Source organism: Diabrotica undecimpunctata, chromosome 2, assembly GCF_040954645.1.
Source record: "Diabrotica undecimpunctata isolate CICGRU chromosome 2, icDiaUnde3, whole genome shotgun sequence".
NCBI classification, from domain to species: domain Eukaryota; kingdom Metazoa; phylum Arthropoda; class Insecta; order Coleoptera; family Chrysomelidae; genus Diabrotica; species Diabrotica undecimpunctata.
Genome location: NC_092804.1, coordinates 130908952 through 130921819, shown reverse-complemented (window position 1 = coordinate 130921819; position 12868 = coordinate 130908952). Strand labels below are relative to the sequence as shown.

General features: G+C 31.1%; 1 protein-coding gene across 8 annotated transcripts in view; it reads right to left on the bottom strand.

Moving 5' to 3' along the window:
* Positions 1–11731, bottom strand: part of Gug (arginine-glutamic acid dipeptide repeats grunge) — a 135314-nt gene extending 123583 nt beyond the window's left edge. For 6 of the 8 annotated variants that reach the window (XM_072523478.1, XM_072523475.1, XM_072523480.1 and 3 more), the window contains exon 1: positions 11500–11731. The gene's annotated coding sequence lies outside the window, so the exon portion shown is untranslated. Of the gene's footprint in view, positions 1–10900; positions 11039–11499 lie in introns of all 8 variants that reach the window. The other 2 variants (XM_072523476.1, XM_072523481.1) reach the window with 1 other exon arrangement.
* Positions 11732–12868: the final 1137 nt, after the last annotated feature.

Sequence of the window (12868 nt, the reverse complement as noted above, 5' to 3'; positions counted from 1 at the left end):
AGCTCAAATATTTTTTATTCTTCTAATAAAACATACTAGAATACAAAGATATCAAAAAGAAAACTAAAAATATCACATGAGTCCTCTGTAATAGTTTTTCACATTTCCTGAAAATTTTGATAGATGTGCCTTGGCGGATTTTGCTTCTATACCCCTCATATATATATATATATATATATATATATATATATATATATATATATATATATACTTATATATATATATATATATATATATATATATATATATATATATACTATATATATATGGTGATTTAGTATTTTAGTAGTTACAAGCAAATTTACATTTAGGATTATAATCCACAAGGAAACTAAGTTCCTGTGTTTGGCTGTATACCATATATTAAAAATTTTGAATAAAATCCTTTATAAAAAGGTATATAAAAAACCCAGTTGGGCTATGTTAAATTGGCAAAACGTTTTCGGAATAAGTATTCCATCATCAGTACCCTAAAAGTATTTAACCACTTAATTAAAAAAGAATTGAAATAATTTAAGTTTTGACTAAGGTTAGTGTAAAATGTGGTTAATACTTACAAGTTAATACATGGATGTAGCCACTAAATATGGGGTTACAAACCCTTTAAAAATTGCTAATTTAAATTTAGTTTACATAATGTCTGTTTTACAATTTAGATGGTAAAGTTACCGTTGGATTGGTAACATGGTGACATATGACTCTGCAATAAGTTGCAAGTCCTGAGACGGTATGTCTACGAGGACTTCAATAAAGCAACTGATTAAAATGACAATCTTAGCAGGTTATGACGGAAGTTGTGACAGAGCTGTCAGTGTAACTATATATGTCTATTTAAGACAAAAGCCAACGTTATTTAAAAATTGTGAATGAATTGAAATAAAATAAAATTATAACAGTATCAACCATCAATGTTATTGTTGTGAATTATGTATGTAAGATAAAGTTATGGTGAGAAAATTATGTGATTAAAGTTAGGCAACCAACTATACAGTGTCAAGTGGTGAGATGAAAAGATTCTAATATAAGGCCCTTTATGTTTTAATAACATCTGGTACCTGGAAAATGGAAACTAGACACAGGTGGACGGTTGGGTTCTTGAAAAGTATAGGAATTAATATGTTTGATATGTGAGAATGTTATTCAATGAATGAAATAAGACTATTGTAGTATAAGATAGATGTAAAAAATTGACTTATAACTCAATTATATTAGGCCCTGTATGTCAAAAAACAACATTTGGTACCTGGAAAATGTAGAATTTCTTGAGTTGCAAGTTCATAAATGTAATATCTGATTGGGTGTTAACAAACTGAGTTATGTATTTATATTTTAAGTGTTTACAGGTATCTGAAATGGACAAAAAATTGATGGTTGGAAGTGGTTTTATAATGTGCTGGTCATAAAGTACTCAACTTATAACTTGAGAAAAGGCCCTATCTGTTATAAAGCAACACTAGGTACATAAGGAAAATAAAAGATTAAGTTATAAGTTGGTGGGTTGAATGAACTATTGGTCTATATTGAATATATTAGTAAACTGAAATTGTTGTTGGTGGCTCTGTAGAATTTGAGTAAAGAGGATAAAAATTAAGGTGTTTTTTAGAGAGAATTGTGATAAACGGATAGACTACGGAAGGCTGAGGTCCCAGAGAACCGAAGCCAAACCCTGAGGGAATTGTGTAGAGAAGTAAAATAAGAATTTAATAGTCAGGAAGGGGTGGGGGGATGACGGGTGATCTGATCTGAATTTGGAAATGACGAAATAGAGGAATGTGAAGTATTGGTTATAGTGGTTAAGAAATGAAATTTGGTTTGAAAAGAAAAGAGTGTGATAAATGGAGAGTAAAGTGTATTGGAAGAAAATTTATTAGAATTGACTAAGGAGGATGGTAGACTATTAATGAATATGGATTTTTAATTATAGAAGTAAATTGGGAATGTGGGTTAGGAGAATAGTTGGCGATGGAGAGGAAGAAAATCTCGATTGAATGAAACATGGCGATTAACGCAATTTGGGCTTTTTTGTTTTTCTTTAAGAATTTCAAGATCTTCGTATAAATCTAATTTGAGGAAATTTTTTTGGGAGATATTGTGGATGAGTGAAACGTCTTCTGGGATATTGAGGGTGTGGTTGTGTTCTTTGAGATGTTGGGAGAAAGTGGAAGTGTTTTCTCTTTTTATGTGCTCTAGAGAGCGTGAAGAAAGAGATCTGCATGTTCTACCTATGTAGGTGGCATTGCAATCTGAACATTTAAGTCTGTATACTCCACTCCGGTTCATATAATTGATAGGATCTTTGGAATTAGAAATATGTTGTCCCAGATTGTTGGGTACTTTGAAAGAAACATGGATGTTTTCAACAGAACGTTGGATGAGATTTCGAATATCTCCAGAAAGACTTTCATGATAGAAAGGGAGTGAAACATAGTTGGGTTTGGTGGTAAGGTCTCTGGGGAACGCAGTCTCCCGCAGGGTCTTGAGGCGTTTTTTGTGGATGAATTTGTTAATGATGTTGTGATCATATCCGTTGTTGACTGCTATTTGTCTGAGTATATTTAGTTCTTTTTTGTAGTTTAAATCTGACAGTGGAATGCTTTCTAGACGATGGATGTAACTATGAAAAGCTGCATGTTTATGTGACATAGGATGGTTAGATGAAAAAGGAATTACGTGGTCAGTCTGTGTAGGTTTCCTATAGATACTGAAGTCGAAGTGGTCATTTAATCTGGTGATGGTTAGATCAAGAAAATTAATTGACTTGGAAGATTCTAGTTCCATGGTGAACTTGATATTGGGGTGAATTTGGTTGATTTTGGAAAGTAAAAGTTGAGCTGAATTGGAATTACCTGAAATGAAGACTAAACAGTCATCAACATAACGAACATTACACTGGTTTCGTTATGTTGATGACTGTTTAGTCTTCATTTCAGGTAATTCCAATTCAGCTCAACTTTTACTTTCCAAAATCAACCAAATTCACCCCAATATCAAGTTCACCATGGAACTAGAATCTTCCAAGTCAATTAATTTTCTTGATCTAACCATCACCAGATTAAATGACCACTTCGACTTCAGTATCTATAGGAAACCTACACAGACTGACCACGTAATTCCTTTTTCATCTAACCATCCTATGTCACATAAACATGCAGCTTTTCATAGTTACATCCATCGTCTAGAAAGCATTCCACTGTCAGATTTAAACTACAAAAAAGAACTAAATATACTCAGACAAATAGCAGTCAACAACGGATATGATCACAACATCATTAACAAATTCATCCACAAAAAACGCCTCAAGACCCTGCGGGAGACTGCGTTCCCCAGAGACCTTACCACCAAACCCAACTATGTTTCACTCCCTTTCTATCATGAAAGTCTTTCTGGAGATATTCGAAATCTCATCCAACGTTCTGTTGAAAACATCCATGTTTCTTTCAAAGTACCCAACAATCTGGGACAACATATTTCTAATTCCAAAGATCCTATCAATTATATGAACCGGAGTGGAGTATACAGACTTAAATGTTCAGATTGCAATGCCACCTACATAGGTAGAACATGCAGATCTCTTTCTTCACGCTCTCTAGAGCACATAAAAAGAGAAAACACTTCCACTTTCTCCCAACATCTCAAAGAACACAACCACACCCTCAATATCCCAGAAGACGTTTCACTCATCCACAATATCTCCCAAAAAAATTTCCTCAAATTAGATTTATACGAAGATCTTGAAATTCTTAAAGAAAAACAAAAAAGCCCAAATTGCGTTAATCGCCATGTTTCATTCAATCGAGATTTTCTTCCTCTCCATCGCCAACTATTCTCCTAACCCACATTCCCAATTTACTTCTATAATTAAAAATCCATATTCATTAATAGTCTACCATCCTCCTTAGTCAATTCTAATAAATTTTCTTCCAATACACTTTACTCTCCATTTATCACACTCTTTTCTTTTCAAACCAAATTTCATTTCTTAACCACTATAACCAATACTTCACATTCCTCTATTTCGTCATTTCCAAATTCAGATCAGATCACCCGTCATCCCCCCACCCCTTCCTGACTATTAAATTCTTATTTTACTTCTCTACACAATTCCCTCAGGGTTTGGCTTCGGTTCTCTGGGACCTCAGCCTTCCGTAGTCTATCCGTTTATCACAATTCTCTCTAAAAAACACCTTAATTTTTATCCTCTTTACTCAAATTCTACAGAGCCACCAACAACAATTTCAGTTTACTAATATATTCAATATAGACCAATAGTTCATTCAACCCACCAACTTATAACTTAATCTTTTATTTTCCTTATGTACCTAGTGTTGCTTTATAACAGATAGGGCCTTTTCTCAAGTTATAAGTTGAGTACTTTATGACCAGCACATTATAAAACCACTTCCAACCATCAATTTTTTGTCCATTTCAGATACCTGTAAACACTTAAAATATAAATACATAACTCAGTTTGTTAACACCCAATCAGATATTACATTTATGAACTTGCAACTCAAGAAATTCTACATTTTCCAGGTACCAAATGTTGTTTTTTGACATACAGGGCCTAATATAATTGAGTTATAAGTCAATTTTTTACATCTATCTTATACTACAATAGTCTTATTTCATTCATTGAATAACATTCTCACATATCAAACATATTAATTCCTATACTTTTCAAGAACCCAACCGTCCACCTGTGTCTAGTTTCCATTTTCCAGGTACCAGATGTTATTAAAACATAAAGGGCCTTATATTAGAATCTTTTCATCTCACCACTTGACACTGTATAGTTGGTTGCCTAACTTTAATCACATAATTTTCTCACCATAACTTTATCTTACATACATAATTCACAACAATAACATTGATGGTTGATACTGTTATAATTTTATTTTATTTCAATTCATTCACAATTTTTAAATAACGTTGGCTTTTGTCTTAAATAGACATATATAGTTACACTGACAGCTCTGTCACAACTTCCGTCATAACCTGCTAAGATTGTCATTTTAATCAGTTGCTTTATTGAAGTCCTCGTAGACATACCGTCTCAGGACTTGCAACTTATTGCAGAGTCATATGTCACCATGTTACCAATCCAACGGTAACTTTACCATCTAAATTGTAAAACAGACATTATGTAAACTAAATTTAAATTAGCAATTTTTAAAGGGTTTGTAACCCCATATTTAGTGGCTACATCCATGTATTAACTTGTAAGTATTAACCACATTTTACACTAACCTTAGTCAAAACTTAAATTATTTCAATTCTTTTTTAATTAAGTGGTTAAATACTTTTAGGGTACTGATGATGGAATACTTATTCCGAAAACGTTTTGCCAATTTAACATAGCCCAACTGGGTTTTTTATATACCTTTTTATAAAGGATTTTATTCAAAATTTAGGATTATGTGATTATTAATAAATCTATCTTAAATATTATACAATTATTTAAAAAGCTTATAATTTAAGGAAACAGGTGTAAATTAATAAATTTAATGCTAGTATGTACTGTAAAACATGTTAATTCCTTGACAGACATTATGTTCCTATAATTATGCAAATTTAAATATTCTGCTAAAATATAGATACCAGCCTAGCAACTAATTAGATAGATATTATAGGTAATAAATATATCATCACCATATATATTAACTTTGAGTTAGATATTTATTGACTTTAATTATTTGGTAATGGAATCTTTCTCATGGTGTTAAATCTCCAGTGTCTTAAATGTTTCTACATATTTGGTTATATACATGTGATTATAAAAATCAAGCTTTTACATCAAGTAAAAACTATTGTACAAAACAAATCAAAACTATTTTTTATATTGTAGCCTATAGCTTGTAAAAAATATATCTGTTTATGCTTTGGAAACTTTTAAACAATCCTACCAAGGTAATTTGTAAACTATTTATGATTGATAGGTAAATGTACTTAGTTAAGTTCTTACTTGATTTAAGTATGAAAACAATGTGGAAAAAATGATGGGTTATCCATGATCTCTGGACATCTCTTTCTGACATTTTGTTTATAAATGTGCCAAAAGTTAGTGATCAATAGACTTAAGATAATTATGCATTTATAGTATTATTATCTTTCTAAGATACTCATTAATATTAATATTTAACTCAGTAAAATGCTATTCTTTTAGGTTTGAAATTACATAAACAAGGGATCATTTCATAAAACAGGTAGATCCCTTAATTATGTAGTTTCACACCTAGAACAAAATGCACCCCTTGAGCTGAATGTTAATGAGTCCTTTACAAATATGGCAGCACTATAAATGCATAATTATACAAACTCTAGTGATCAACCTTCTCCAGAAAAACAAATCTGGCCACTGTCAAATTGCATTTTCGCAAAAGCATAGTTCTCGCTTATGACATTTCGAGCAGGAGCTTGAAAATCTGAACATATAAGTTTTAACAATGTACAGAATGCAATGCCTTCATTATTATTATCTATTGCCATCTGTTATCTAAGAAGTCTCTATCATCAGAAGCTTTTATTCCAGTTCCATTTCATTTTAAAACACATTCACAGCTGCAATAAAATTAGTCAAATAATAACACAATTCAACTCTCAGAGGAAGACATATTTATTGGTCGCAATATCAGAAGAAAGTTGCGTGAAAATGGATTTCGAGCAAGAATACCTATAGAGAAGCCATTCCTGAACTAAAAACAGAGACAAAAATGCATTGATCAGGATTAACACACAGACACAGAAAGTAAACAGAAGAACAGTGGAGTAAGGTAATTAGGAGTGATGAAACTAGAATCTCAATCTTTGGGAGTGATACAGTGAAGTTTTCGCAGACAATGAGGGAAAGTCATCTTGCCCCAGCGTACTGCAGTCACAATTAAGCACCTGTGAATTTCACGGTATGACCTTGTATCACCACTAACCAAGGTAAATATATGGCACTAATAGAGGGTGATACTAATGCAAAAAAATATTAGCAACAATACATCTTCCAGCAGGATAACGTGCCCTATCATACAGCCTTGACTTCCATGGAATGGTTGAGAAAGCATGATGTTACAGTCCTGCCTTGGCCTGGTAATAGTCCTGGATTTAAATTCAACAGAAAATCTATGGTCAAAGCTGAAAGTGCTCAAGTAATAATAGAGAACTAATAAATGCCATTATTCAAAACTGGTTTAGGGTTTTACACCAGAACATTTGGCTCGTCTTGTGAACTCCATGCTTCGCCAAATTGACTCTGATCTAAAAAACAAAGGTTACCCCAAACAGCAATTTTATTCATAATAACCAATGCGTCATGCTTTTTAAATATATCTACTAACTAACAGCTGTTGTTTGATTTATTTTAAAATTTTTAGAGAGTTGGTCATCTTAAAATAGATGTTAAATATTAAGTAGAAGCATACAATGATGCATTAAAATTATAGATATTCTTGTAAATATGGTAAGTGGCGTGAAAAGAGGAATGCAGTTAACAAAACTAAAATGGTTTTTAAAGTCTCCAGAATTTTAGCCACTTGTGTATATTCCTCCACCATCCACCTGGCAATTATACATATATACTGATCCAGAAAAAATGTATAGTTATTATTACAACCTAAATATTTTTTTATCAGTTCATTAACCCTTTCGAGATAGGTATATTTTGCTATGTCAGACATGCTTTGCTAGCAACACTTTTTCTGGAACTCGAAAGTGAATCAGTGAAACGGGAGAATCAGTTAACTTCGAGTTCCAGCAATAAGTGTTGCTACCTGACTTGACAATGGCAAGTGTGATCTTGCTGAAACGTGACCCCAAAAACCCCCAGGAGTAATATTGAACTAATTTCTGTCAATTATTTCTGAATTAAAATTTTTTATCATTTTTCATCACATTTTCCTTATTCAATAATGCAATTTTCATTTCCACATCAACATTTTTATTCACAAAATTTCCTGATACTCTTATATTCGAATGCAACAAGTTTCATTGAGGTTCATCCAACTGCAAAAATGTGGTACGTTTATGGCTTATTGAATGTAAATGTTAAAATACTTATTGATGTTACCCATTCCTAAAGAGTTAATAATGTTCTTTTTTAAATCAGAAATTCTGTACTAGTCTGAGACTGTGGGGGAGCTTTATACTAAGTATGACCCTGGACAGGACAGACTGGGTTAGAAAGTGCTTATCTCTGATGTGGTTTGTCCCAATAGCTAATTGTGAATGTCCCATATATATTTAGGACAACAGGATAAGTGTGAATAAGTTATAACCAAATAATCATTCATGGATAAACTGAGAAAGGACAAGGTTTGCAGCTGTCATTAACTGTAGATTGAACACACACATACAAACACAAAATATAGATTTACAAATGCTTACAGAAATATTTATCTAAGCAAAGTCTCAGAGACCTGGTGAACTCAGGTTTATAGCAATGGCTCAGTATGGGTGGCCGATAGCATTTTGTTTCAACTTGTGGGAATAAAATGAAGAATGCAGAGACAAAAGGAGAAAGCGATGGTACAGAAAACAGCCTCAGAAAAGATATGAGCCCTTTCAGTGTACAAATAAAAATAAAAATCCAGTCATAAACTCTGCCCTCTCAATAGGTCTCAATAACCCGAATCAGTGTCCTTATGGCAAATCCTCAGGACATTAAGGCTGAACATACCTGTTGTTATAAGGTTCGATAACAAGGAATCTTTAAGTTAAGATCAGGAGCCATTCTCTCTCCTGAAGGCAACCACAATGTAGCTTCGCCTATTTTTTAAAATTTTAAACTGTTTGTCCTTGTGTAGTGTAGTGTAATGTACAATTTTATGTTTATGACATTCTTTGATTGTTGGATAGGCCAAAATTGACGAAATGCGCCTGAAGATGCTCTAGGAAGCGAAAGTACTTAGGCAAGATTTAAATAATAAACTGTGCTCGATATCTGCCTTTTATTTGATCAAAGTTCATTTATTCCAGCATTCAACCTTATATCAATTTAAATGATATATGTATATGTAAATAACCCAAATATTGAAGAATTAGTTTTGATTTATACCATGCAAATCAATAACAGATGAAATTTTCATTATAAGGTGGCTCATGGAAAAATATAGGAATATAGAAACAAATACTCATAATATTCACAGATCTTGATGGGGTACCTTGACAGCCACTCTGGTGGGCACTTAATAGGAAAGAAATTCTCAATGTGTTTATGAAGATTGTGTGAGATACTGACAAATTTCATGTGGAAGTAAAATTGCAATAGGGCTCTCCGAATATTTCTTATTTATTCTTTTATTCTCATTGGCCTTGGATCACAAAACAGCAATTTCAAAATTACATTCCATGGTGTTTAAGTATGCTGATGTATTAGTAGGAAGCACTGAAAATAAATTAGAGCAAAAATTGGAACAGTGGAGACCAGTGCTTAAAAAAAAGGTTTAAAACTTAGTAAGTCAAAAATAGAGCATATAAAATTTTCATTTAACATGTTGAGTGCTACCATACAAATAAATAAAAAGGTCCCATAGGCTGTTATACTTTTTTGTCATAAATGGTGAGACCAGAGTGGCTTCATGTAGCCCTACGATCCCATAAAAGTGTAAGATCATGTTGGTCTCATATGGCACTTAACATGTTAAAGTTGGAGTGTTGGAAAGAGAAATAAAATGATATATTTTAATGGTGAAATGATTGTGATAAAAGTAATAGTTAAGTATATAGCATCTATGATTTGTCTTACTGGGTAATGAAGAAACATATCAATATGCAAACAGTACACTTGCAGTCCAGACGGATAAAATGGAAGAAGGCAAGTAATGAGTTGTGACAGACAATTCCAATAAAAATAAAAGACAAATTTTATAAAACTGTCATAATATCAGCTATGATGTACAGCATTGAATGTTGTGCAGTTAAAAATAAAGAAAAACAACATATGAAAGTGGAAGAATCTATAAAGCTCATATGGATGAGTGGAGTTGCAAAAAAGGATAAAATTAAGAGTGAGTAAATTAGGGGAAGTCCAGGAGTGGCACCAATTGATGGCAAAATGACAGAGATCATAGTTTAAGATGGTTAGAGCACTACAAATCTTGAAATGATAATCACTCCATACAAAGAATTGATACACTTCCAGTTTTTGGACTGAGTAAGAAATGAGGACCAAAGAAGACCAGGTAGAGATAATATAGATATCACCCAACAGAAAGTTTGAAGAAATGTACTTAGAGAAGCACAGTCCACATAGGGATGATACAGAATGATGGACAATGAATAGAATATCAAAATTTCAGATTTCATTTTAATTAAAGTAGTTATAACCATATTTTCCATCTTTAATGAAATAGTTTTCAATACGGTAACAAACCATTTGCATTGAAGACAGTCTCTAGACTATGATTACCTTTGATAATGCTTCACTACAATATCTTTATAATCACTTCAATATTGGATATAAGAACAATTTGACCAGATGTACAGCCTAAACAGCATACCATTGAGTCAATATAATAATGTTAAGCTAGTTCTTGTAATATAAATAGCAATTTAGAACATATATGTGGAAAAATATAAATAAAGACAGCAACTTATATAAAAAGTATAAACCACAAGTTATCAGAGGAAACTATTCTCATACAAACAGATAGTGGTATATAAAGTATCTAGATACAAAATGTCTTAAATTCACATTATAGATCATACTTAGTAGCAAAATTGAAGACATTTATTTGATTAGTAGTAGATTCATTAGTAGTAGTAATTGAAATTTGATTGTTTTGTTTTTTAACTTTTTGTTAAAAATCAAGATGCTTAATAGCCACAAACTAAATTATATAATCACAACTAAATATTATAAATAATAGTTAAGATTCAACATATTTTCCTTTTTTTTTAAATTTTGTTAGCTTACCTCAATTCAAAGATTATTAACCCATTTGCAATAACGTCATTCTTAGTTTTACTAGTGTATCCAGTTAACATGTATAAGTCATATAATAGATAACACCTGTCTTTTAGTAATTCCTTCATCTACACCACTGTTGAATATCTAAACAATTACAACAAAACTTAAGTGCAAATCGCCAGGCCTCAACAAAGCACAGAGAAAATAAAATCATATATAAGCTAATTTTACACTCATAGTATTTTCTAGTTTATGACCCATCAAAAAAGTCATAAAAAAGTTATATATTTGCTGATAGTTATCAAATTATTATTCATTATTTCCTAAAAAGCTGTTCAATAAAAATTTAGACCTTGATTATAAAATACGAAAAGATTAATTAAGGTGGAAAGTAGAAAGAGTGATTAGTGAATGAAAAGAAAATTGTCAACACAGTGATTTCACCCCCACTACATTGTACACAATTTAATTAAAATAGGAATTAACGCAATTACTTCATATGCGACATTTTCCACTTTATCTAGTTGCTGTACTGACGTTGTACAATTCTTTAATATATAATTAAAAGTTAGTAAACAATAACTTTGAATAAAAACAATACTTACCTTTATGAAACAATTACTACATAATATAGAGTTTATATTCACTTTTTCACTAAAAATAATGCAAGGAAAAGCACATTCTTAAATTAGAACAATTTTCAACTATCTTCACTAAATATTTACACAACGTGTAATTATTATTTTGCAGAAATTTTCTTTAACATTTACTAAAAACAAGGTACAACTTTTATCGATCTCGGTCAGCCATTTTCAGTAGGCTTCCCACATCTGTCATCCACAGGCCACGAAAATGATAAACATGAGTTGCGTACTTGTCATTTGTCAACAAAAAAAACGTCGTTGCCGTTTTAATTAAAGTAAATGTCAAAAGAATATATTATATTTTTAATGGAAAGTGGCATCAAAAGACTGATGATAAATGAAGAAAAAAATAATATATTTAACTACATTTTGCTTTATTACTGACTGTATGATTCGGAACCCGTTACCAATTACTCATGTTTTTATTACATATTTATGTTAGATCACAAAGTACAACTTATAGGTATCTTATATGTTTTTATGTAAATATGTTCGGTAACAGTATTGCAGTACTAAACAAAATATTGTTTAAGAAAATAATGTAGGTATTTGTGATAGTGGTAATTAAATAAAAGAATAAAAATGAAAATAAATATTTTCGATTAGCTATCTGAAACGGTTAGACATCCTAATTGATTTTCAATTATTAAAAAAAAATCGTGTTTCTTTAGAAAACCTACTTAGAAATGATTGCTTTATCATCAAAATCTACAAATACATTTTCCGTAGATTTATTTCATTTACAATTTTATGATTATATACATTGTAAAATGGTATGTAATAAATAAATAAATTTGGTGTACGTCTGTTAATTTTTTTATTTTTTAGTGTGACCTAAGTGTAATCATTCTATTATTATATTTAACTTTTCAAATAAATGGATGTTAAAAAAAACAATTTGACAGCATTGTTTACCGCTGTGGCGCTATCTTTCGCAATAGTTACTTATTAAAGGAGTCTACCATATCTTTATTTCTAGATTACTTTATCCTTATATATTTCACTGTTTTAACACAAAAAATGATACCTAACTATAACAAAATATAAATTTACGAACATCAAAAAGTGGATAATGGATAGGATAACAGAGTTCTTTTTCACTTGTGCGTTAATATTCTTATATTTTGAAAAACTGTAATGATGTAATGACACATTTAAATATGTATTTTTATTATTTAGATCCTCTTGTCTTTTTTATATCTATATATCATGAGCAATATGATTTAATGTTAAATTCACCACTGGTTTCCTTTAGCTAAGGCATAGCAGTAATTAGAAAAATGGATTTAATTTTTTCAAGATACGGATTTATTGTTGGTTTTTTTATGGG